This window comes from Eublepharis macularius, chromosome 7 (genome assembly GCF_028583425.1).
Source record: "Eublepharis macularius isolate TG4126 chromosome 7, MPM_Emac_v1.0, whole genome shotgun sequence".
In the NCBI taxonomy this organism is placed as follows: Eukaryota; Metazoa; Chordata; class Lepidosauria; order Squamata; family Eublepharidae; genus Eublepharis; species Eublepharis macularius.
The window spans coordinates 1366515-1377400 of NC_072796.1; positions in this window are offsets into that span (position 1 = coordinate 1366515).

Here is a 10886-nt window from a genome sequence, read left to right on the forward strand (position 1 = left end):
TTTCTCAAGGCAGCAGTCAATCGGTCTTCTATAATAAAGGCCAATCAGTGGCCTGCCTACTTCATACATTGTATATAGTTTATGCAAATGATAATATTGGAAAGTATGTGTTCTCATTGGCTATCAGTTATTCTTGGGGTGGAGCTGCTGTGTATATAGAAGGCTTCTGTTCGGTCTGTGTGCTGTGTGTGTTCGTGTTCTTGATAAATAAAGAGCTGTTGAATTACTTTGTGTCTGAATCCACTATTTAACACTTTGGGTCAGCTGGAACAAGGGAGGGAGTTTTTTAAAGTTTAAATCGCCCCCTGTGAAAATGATCACATGGCCGGTGCTGCCCCCCCATGGCAATCTCAACTCCCCTCTGTCTGGAGATCAGGGGGCGGGGCCACCAGCCATGTGACCATTTTCAAGAGGTTCCGGAACTCCGTTCCACCGCGTTCCAGCTGAAAAAAAGCCCTGGTTCTTATTCTCTACTCCCTTTAGGGAGCTCAGTGGTTCTCTGTGGAAATGGCTGGAATTGTCTGCTTAATCCCTGACTCTGTTGGCTGACTATTATAGCAGGTGGGCACCATTAAGCTTTTGCTGCCTGGCTCCAAAGCAAAGTCAGTCGATGTCAATCAACCAAATGCAACAGCTTAGAAGGAGGTACCTCTGCAGTTATGGGCTTTGCTACCACTAACAAGAGAAGGCTTTGGGTGGCAACAAAAACAGAGATAATATTAAACACTCCTCCCCCTCTTGGCTTCCCTGTGTGATTGGGGGTACTCCATGCATCTCTACCAGATCTCCTGGGTGGGCCCAGCCTTGTGCCCACCACCAAAAGGAAACAAAATTGTCACAATGTGGTGGGTGTGGTCAGCCATAATTGATGGAGCATGAATGCCATAAATCTGGTCGTTCAACAGCATTGCTGTATATTACTGATGCTACAACTGTGACTAGCTTGTGGTGGGATCATGCTGCTACAAGATGTCGTGATGATCGTCACCTCAAAAACCCACCTTTTCAGTACAATGCCTTAATGCCCGTTCCTTTCTGAAATTCAGCCTATGAATGTAACTGAAATGAAGACATATTCTTCCCTGATAATCCCTGCTTGGGTTGCCTTCCTTGTCTCAAATTTTAGACAGTAACCATCATGAGTTGTCCCTGAAAATGGTGATATATATATAGAGAGAGATCTTTTGTGTTCTTACCAGAAGTTAAGAAAACGCAAACATGTCCGTTCCCTAATTGTGAGCAGCATCAAATATCTAAGAAAACAACTTTGTTGATTCATTATTAAATTCATAATGTTTTTGTTTAACATTCATTAAAGATTTGAGTTTATTAGACTATTCCAACTCTAGCCATGTGTTTAAAAGCTCTAATTTATCCAGATTTTTTGTTTGCAACACCTTATATTTCCTTTCCATATTTTGAATTTGCTCTTGGGCTACTACTTTACATCTTAGTTCTGATGCTTTTTGATGAAAAACCCTCAAATATATGCCTTAAATATGTCCCATATAATTGACAAACAGGAAAAAAAACCTTCCAAGATGTTTATTAATTAATGTCTGCACATCTTCTCTTTAGAGATGCCAACTGTTTAATTTCCTCTGAGAAAATTATTTTTCTTCAAGTCCCATAACAAACACAGGACATACATCAACTTTTGATATCCTAATGATGATAGATTGTGAAACACAGAAGAAGCTGGTTCTAGAACAAGACTTATGAGGAAATGAATGAAAAGTATAATCCTTTTCTTTAGGATGTATCTAATAGTTGAAATTGAAATAATGATCTTTAAAGGGTTTTAGGAAAGGGTTTGGCTGTTAAATCGTTAGAAGTTCTTTCCAACCTTGGACAAATTCACCATTAAAATCCCCTCCCACAATAACATGACCTTGTGCATGAGTATAATTTTTCCTGTCCAAGTCTGAGATTGATAAAGACCATAAAGATAAACAATTGTATAAACCTCTTATAGTTCAGTCCTATGGGGGGGGGGGCTGAAAGTGCTCATGGAGCTGAGGAGGCAAAACGAGGGTGTATCTGGCACTTACCTTGTTGTAAATCCCTGTTATGTCAGCCAAATGGCCAGGTGCTGCTCCACCTGGGTTTCCCAGCAGTGGAGGGCCGCCATAGGCCAGTGCTGGCAAAACTGGGGCATAAACCCCTGCTCCAGTGGGCCAGAGGGTGGGGTGGGAGTTAGTCGGTTCCCGAAGTCATTCCCCACTTGCAGCAGAAAATTACGCCATGAAAAAAGACTCCCATGTTACAGGAAAAGTTGACTGCCCAAGCATGACCTGATCCAAACAGCCCAGAGAAGCACAGGATGTTGACTAAAGCCAATCTGCTTGCACTCCAGCGGGGGCTAAACCCCCTCCTTGGCACCCAGTCACGGCCCCCTACCCTACATCAACTCTGGCTGGGGTGCCCGTGAACTAGGCCTGTAGGGGTGCGGCACGAGACTTGGTCTGAGAGCTCTCTGCTGTGGGGACTTAGAGGAAGAAGCACCTTGATGGTGAGGAGAGAGCGCAGAGCAGGCACTTTACAAAGGTAGGTGAGCACTTTGTCCTCGTATACCAGATGAAAAGCTAAGTCCAGAATGTCTGACTGTTATCTCCTACAACAGAACCTAACAGGTTTTCTGTCTCCAGAGCCTCGGCTCGAAGGCGTGAGGATGCACTGACAGATGAGGGGGAGCTGGCTACCCTGCCTCGCCAGTCCACAGCCATCTCCCCCACTCCCCTTGCTCGTGGGCTGGCACCTCTCCCCAAAAGTGGGCCTCCACAAACTAGGATGGTGGCATGTGGGGGGGGTGACCCTGCCCGCTAGGCACCATGGCCCATACTGACAAAGCGGCAGGCGAACCTCCTCTAGCGTAGCTTCCAGACTGGCACAATCAGTTGAATTTATTTCTTACTAGTTTTGTTGCGTGCACACAATTTGCTATTTTAGCCTTGAGTCCCTCTACCTTTGATATAATTTGATTTAATCTATCCTCAGTTTTAAAAATCTCTTTCCTCTAATTTTGTTTCAAAATGCTTTGCAAATCCTCATTTTTCTGAGTTTTATAATCTTCTAAATTCATGAATTCTTTTATTTTTTAAAAAATTATTGAGTCTAATCAGGAACATCTTCCCAATCTCTCCTCTTCCTCCGATGGCTCTTTACTAATTTTTTTTGAGGAATAGTTTCAAGGTAATATTTAATTTTCCCTTTATTTTTAGGCATGTATTTCAGTGAGTTGACATATTAGTACAATAATTCTTATAACAGAGTAATAATAGAGTATATAGATTTTCTAATTTTTCAATGAATTACTTACAAATAAAGCAGCTCGGTACTATAGGAAACTTCTTTATTTTCAGTGAGTTAGATGGACTATAAATAGGACTGTGTCAATCATACTCAAATTTTTCTCACTTTCCAGTGAGTTAGATGGACCATAAATAAAACAATTCAATGAAACAGCCATTCCCAGAGACTTTCACTTTCCTAATAGTTTCAGAAAGTGATATAACCCATAAATCAAGGAAACCAATAGTACTCCGGTTCCCTCCATTTTCAGTGTGTTAAGTGGACTATAAATAGAAGAAATCGATGATATAGAATTCCACATGTTTTTATAAGTTGGAAGGATTATAAAGAAGAACAAGTCAATGATATTCAAATTCCCCCGCTTTTCAGTGAGTTAAACGGATTATAAATAAAGCAATTCAGAGATGCCCAAATCCCTTCACTTCTCAGTAGACTTAATAAACTAGAAATAAAGCAGTATTACTTATCTTAAATACTTTAACATCAGGATGTTCGGAAAGTGGGAAGTTCAAAGTCCCATGCTTACAAATATTAAATCTTTCCAATAGAGTAACTTGACACCACCAGAGGGCCGATGCCCTCCCGGCATCCCCCTCACAGCACACACGGCAGATGCTAAACAGGCTCCTGTCGCCGGGCGCAGCCTCACTACAAAAAAAATGGTTCTGCCCTTCTTCTCTTCCTCCGCTAAAAAACATTAAAAGCCCGAGTAAAAAGAAACATTTTGGCCTGTTAACGGGTGCCTAACAGACACTAAAACATCCTCAAAGGGAAAGGGTGTTCCAAAGGCAAGAGGTCATCACTGAAAACACCTGCCCACCTGTCTGGCCTTCGCAGGTGGAGGCACAAAGAGGAAAGTTTAAGAGGTGTATCTTAACTGGCAGACCGGACGTGATAGGCGCAAGCGGTCCTTCCAGCAGAGTTGTCAGCCCTCTGGTTGCAAAGCCTGGGAGATCACCCAAAGTGACTTCAAACACACACCTTGTTACCCAAATGGCTTACACACGCGTACTCTCCAGTACTACAGGGAGTACCCCTGAGTGTGTCCAGAGTGCAAACCAACACAAGAGGGTTAACTTTCTTATCAGGGTCTATTTCTATGTATACAGGGGTAGCACAGCCATTAAAAACAGGGAATTTACACGATTAGCGGAAAGGAAAAACAACAAACATACGTGGTAATCAGGTTTTATTATTACCACGTATAGAAACAGAGGAATGGTCGTGGCAACACAATCCGGAAAATAAATCCAGAGGAGTTAGCCGTGTTAGTCTGTAGTTGCAAAATAGTAAAAAGTCCAGTAGCACCTTCAAGACTAACCAACTTTATTAAGGCATAAGCTTTCGAGAACCACAGCTCTCTTCGTCAGATGATGATGCAACGCTGCAACTCTCTCCAACTTTCCTCCCTGTTTTTTTTCTAGTTAGCTCTCTGTGTGTGCTGTGTGTCTTGTGTGCAACTGATCTGTAATATTTTACATAAAAACCCCTTTTTGATACCTGCCTGCTTATTGAAAGGGTTCTCTAGAGGAAGGGATCCTCATAGACATTGGCGTACAAGAACCCATAGTTACTGCCTCTCGCATAGCCGTCTTCCTTGCTGCTAATTCCCCCCACAATTCTCTTATTGCAAGGATACCAATTCAGGTAACAGTTACTTGGTATGCGTCTCAGTCTGGATTGGATTGTTCTGTAGAACTCAAGAGTTGATTGGAAATTTGGGTTGTTAGAGATTTGGTGGGAAGAGTTGGGGGCGGGGGGAGACAGGTAAGACTGATGTTAAGTGATGGACGGATGTCCAGAGGGAGATGGGAATATGAGTAAGAGATTAATGAGAGACATGTTTCATTGGTAAAGATGCTTATCTGGAAGGAATACCATTTAAATAACACCATTTGTTTGCTAAGGTATCATAAACAAAATGGAGAATGCCTGAGAGACAAACTCGTGGAAGTTAGCTTGCCCCTTAAGGTATAAAAGTAAGTCCAAGAGGTATATACACAGAACAAATTATTAAACTTTAAATTTTTCGAGTTATGTGAACAAACAGTCTGTTTGTGTTGGGCATTGGAACCACAAAGTAAAATAAAACATAGTCAAGATGTTAGCACCATACCACGAGTGTGAAGAGAACCTGAAAAATGTCATATAATTACTGCACTTTAATAATCCCTGTAATAATCCTTGTAATGTGTATCTATAGTTTTTCTTTCTTTCTTGCAAACTTAACATTTTGTTCTCTTTCCTTTTTCATTTTGTACCCCCTATGGTTTAAAAAATAAAAAGAGGAGGGGGGGGAAATGTGGTGGAAGGAGTCCATTTGTTCCAAATTGACACATTTCTTTTATGACACAAAGGTCATGCTTGCAGTGTGCTGTCTCCTGATAAAGATGGCGGAGTAATCAGAAGTAATTCTGTGCCTCTTCTATCTCTTCTGTGTGTTATGCTTTGATTTGGACGTGCCTCAGTTGATGCAGCAGTAATTTGTCTTTACTTACTGTTTTATTTTCTCTTTGCTATCATTTTGTGATAAATCAAGATGGGTAGCTGCGTTAGCCTGTCTGTAGCAGTAGAAAAGAGCAAGAGTCCAGTAGCACCTATAAGACTGACAAAATTTGTGGTATCTGAAGAAATTAGGTATCTGAAGAAGTGAGCTGTGGCTCATGAAAGCTCATACCCTACCACAAATTTTGTTAGTCTTATAGATGCTACTCGATTCTTACCATTTTGTGGTAAGTGGGCTTATAAAACTCAACTATGAGCTGTAAAGGGAAAGAAAGACAGTTCCCGCCTCCCCAGCTGATGCTGAAGCTCAAGAAGTCCACCGACCTCATCAATAATGTCCCCAATAGATGTTTTGTGACAAATATGTGAGGAAAACCAATGATTTTATAACTTATCAGAGCATGATAAATCAACAAGTAAAAATAAAAATGTGGCAAACAGTTAATGAAGAAGTAAAGAAGATACAATGGCTGGTATATCTACAGTTAACTTCCAGTCTAAAAGAAGCTACTCATTCTTAAAGAGGTTGAATAGGAGGTTTAACTGATTTTGAAAAGATAATTACCTAGCAGAACATATATTAGGGCAAATCTCAGACTCTTACTCCAATATGATACGGAAATAGAAGACGTTAAAATGTGTATGTTGAAATTGCGAGGGAGATATATATAAATATCCCAGTCAGTCCTCCTTATGGGGCAATATCCCTTCACTCAGCAGGTGCAAGATATTCCATCACCTTCATGTGTGTGTGTGTGTGTATGTGTGTGTGTGTGTGTGTGTCAGAGTCAATAGTTGAATCCGGTGAGAAGTAATATTCTGCAGACATATTTGTTCAGATAATATTGAACTTCATTTAATAACTATATACAGGAAAGCAAACAGCAAACTATGAGAGAAAACTTGTTCATAACTTGTACATAAGATAGACAGTTACAGTAACAGACTTTTTAAAAACTAAAACATTATCTAGCCACAGTTCTGACACCCTGTTGTGAATGTTTATTCACAACAGGGTGTCAGAACTGTGGCTAGATAATGTCCTTACTCCAGACTACTTTCTGCAATCAGACAACAGTCCATTGTTTCCAAAAGGCTTTTACTGGAAAAATAGTTCATTATAGTCCACTAGCCTGAATGCAATATTCAGGATGGTACATATGCATTGTTACCAATGACTGGCAAAGCATGAGGTACAAAGTAACAGATCACAGTAGGCCCAACCTCCCCCCATAGTTCTCAAAACAACCCCTTTGAAGTCAGGATAGCAAAAGTTCCCAAGGCCGGTTCGGTAGCCAAAACAATCCTCTTCTGTGAGATAGCTGCCTGGGAACCTTGGCACCTGTGGAGAGAGCGCTTAAACACTGAAAGGATTAAAAATGGAGTCGGTTAAGCGAAGCAGTACAATATAACATTCTGAACCTGACATTCTGCCCCCTCTAAGATGCCCCCCCCCCAGGTTTATGTGGATAACGAGAGTGAAATGCTTTAACTAGTCTAGGAGCGTGTACATGTACAGAATTCACCCACTCATCGAACCCAGAGTCAAAGTCCTTCCGTCTGATGAGATAAAACAATTGATTTCGTTTTAGTTTAGAGTCCAATATTTGTTGAACTTCATAGTGGGTTTGATCATCAATTAACGTAGGGATGGGAGGAGCACGGGTGTGCCACTGGTCTGCAGAAGGGGCTTTTTTCAATAAACTGACATGGAAGGTATCATGTACGTGGCGTAAATTCTTTGGTAAATCTAAGGCAACAGTCACTTTGTTGATTACTTTGCGGACAGGAAAAGGTCCCAGGTACTTTAATGCGAGCTTGCGGCTGGTTTGGGTTACTTTCAGATTTTTTGTAGAAAGGTAAACGAGATCACCAGGTTGCAATTCCCATTCCGCCGCACGGTGGCGGTCAGCGTACTTTTTGTAATCCTGTTTGGCTTTGATGAGGTGTTTTCTAATTTGAGTCCATTGTTGGGCTGCCTCCCCCCACCACTCGGAGACGTCTTTGGAAACTGCAATAGGAGGGGGGAGCGCTTCAAACGGGAATGGTTTGAAGTGGAAGCCATAGACAACTTTGAAGGGAGTTTCCCCCGTGGAAGCGTGCACGCTGTTATTATATGAAAACTCTGCCAAGGGGAGCAAGTCAAACGAATTATCTTGTTGGAAATTAATGTAACAGCGTAGAAATTGCTCTAATATCTTAGTTTTCTCCGACTGTCCGTCTGTTTCCGGGTGATGGCTTGAACTCAAACCTTGTTCAATGCCCAGCAGTTGCAAAAGCTCCCGCCAGAAGTTGGCAATGAATTGTCCGCCGCGATCCGAGATCACCTTGGATGGAAAAGAATGTATTTTTACAATGTTTTTTAGGAAGAGGTCGGCTAGTTTTCTAGCAGAGGGAATTGTGGTGCAAGGTATAAAATGAGCTTGCTTGGAGAACAAATCAACCACGACCAAAATACAGTTGTGCCCCTTGGAGGGGGGTAAGTCAGTGATAAAGTCCATAGAGATTATTTCCCACGGTCTACTTGGCGTTTCTAACGGCTGTAAGAGTCCTGGAGGTTTGCCTTTTCGGGATTTGGCACTGAGACAAATGGGGCAAGACGCTACATATTGGGAGATGTCTTTGCGCATGCCTGGCCACCAAAATTGGCGTTGAACTAGGTGAAGCGTCTTTAAGTACCCATAGTGCCCCGCAGTGGGAGTATCATGACAGCGTTGTAAAACTTCTTTTCTTATACTCTTGGGTACATAGACGCGATCTCCCCAAAGCCATTCCCCTTGGTCGGAACGTTGCAGTTTGTCCTTGGGCACATCCCCCCCCCTCCTTCTCCACTTCAGCTTTCAATTTTTCTCTCCACCCTTGATCGGGTTGAGGGGATAGGGTTGTGCGGCTGCGTGTGGTCACCACACCCCCTAATTGCGTAGGCGAAAAGACTGTGTCAATTGTCTCCTCCTTTTTGCTTTTGTGTTGGGGCATGCGTGATAGAGCGTTGGCCAAGAAGTTGGTTTTGCCTGGGAGAAAATTCAAAGTGAAATCGAACTTAGAGAAGTATTCTGCCCATCGCAATTGCTTGGCGTTTAACCTGCGAGGGCTGCGTAGGGCCTCTAAATTTTTATGGTCCGTCCAGACCTCGAACGGATGACGGGCGCCTTCTAGCCAATGTCTCCAGGTAGTGAGAGCCGCTTTTACAGCAAAGGCCTCTTTTTCCCAAACATTCCAATTCCTTTCCGCCTCTGAAAATTTTCTGGAGAGGAAAGCGCAGGGTCTGAGTTTATCGTCCGTCCCCCGCTGTAGCAACACCCCCCCAATTGCAGCATCGCTGGCGTCGACCTGCACTATGAAGGGGCGATTTTCATCGGGGTGCTGCCGGACGGGCTCTGATACAAACTGCGTTTTGAGGTGATGGAACGCAGTTTGGCATTCAGGCGTCCAAGACAATTTTGCACTTGGTTTTTTGGCTTGGTCCCCCTTGTCTTTGATTTTTAACAGTTCGGTTAGGGGGAGTGTGATTTGAGCGAAGTTCGCTATGAACTCTCTATAGAAGTTGGCAAAGCCCAAGAAGGATTGTAATTCTTTGCGGGTCGCGGGGGTTTGCCAATTTAATACTGCTTGTATTTTGCCTGGATCCATTTTCAAGCCCTCCTGGGAAATACAGTAGCCTAAATAAGTGAGTTCTGTTTTGTGGAACTCACACTTGGAGAGCTTTATAGGCAGTTTGTTATTCATGAGAGTGGTTAAGACTCTTTTTACGAGGTCCACGTGTTCCTCTTCAGTTTCCGAATAGATTAACACATCATCTAGGTACACTACAACGCCTTTGTATAGAAATTCATGCAGCACTTCATTGATCATGGACATGAAAACCGAGGGTGCCCCGGCCAGACCAAATGGCATAACCAAATATTCATATTGGCTGAGGGGCGTGTTAAAAGCGGTTTTCCATTCGTCCCCCTCTCGGATACGGACATAGAAGTAAGCGTCTTTTAAATCTAATTTTGTAAAGACCTTACCTTGCGCCACGACCTTGAGTAGATCTCTGATGAGCGGGATGGGGTAGGCGTTGCTGGAGGAGACTGCGTTGAGTCCTTGAAAGTCCGTGCACAGTCTTAGGCCCCCATCCTTCTTTTTGACAAAAAGCACTGGCGCTGCGTGGGGGCTATTAGCCGGGCGAATGAACCCTCTTTGAAGATTCAGGTCTATGAACTTGCGGAGCTCTTCTCTTTCATTAGGACTCATGGGATATAGATGGCCCTCGGGCAGCGAGGCGCCCGGTAAAATTTCCACAGCACAGTCCGTCCTCCTGTGAGGAGGTAAGGTATTAGCTTCTTCCTCTGTGAAGGCTTGGGTGTACGCTCTGTATTGCTTGGGTATTTGGTTAATTTTTTTCTTGGGTGAGGAGAGCTGGGTTGAAGAGGAACCGTATCCCCTCGCGGCCCCGGTGTCGGAAGAGGCCTGCCCGCTCCTGGGATGACCGGTGGTGTGGTTCCTCCCGGAAGGCTTGGGGGCTGGTTCGCTTGAGTCGTGGGTGGTGGGACTATCGGGGAAGCTGGTTCTAGCGGTCGTCCTGGTTCTCCCCCTCCTCCTCCAGTCCCACTGCCAGCCGGAGTTATAGGGCGATCGGGACGAGGGTCTTCCGGACACGGTTCTCCACCTCCCCCGTCGGCGCCGACGTCTCCTGGTGTAATTGGTTGCTCGGGACGGGGTTCATCTGGACAAGGATCCTCTGGGCAGGGTCCTTCCCCGGTGATAGAGTCCTCGTCTCCCGTTTCTGGTGGCTGTTGCGGCCACAGTTGATTTTGCAGGTTAGCCAAACTTTGGCTGATGTCAGGTAGACCAGCTGGCGGATCACGGCCTCTATCCCCCGCCACTAGCACTGAAAGCAGGTGGATGGCATTTGCCAAACTTTCTTCCATATTTACGAGTCTGTTCTCCAACACCTGTACTCTATCCGTAGTTTCCTCCTCCCGAAGTTCCGAGTACCCCACATCTCCAGTCGTCTGTGAGGTCGGCATAGTTTCGGGCGGCGGTCCCGTGGTTAGCGTCTGCTGCCACGGCAAGGGTGTTTCTAC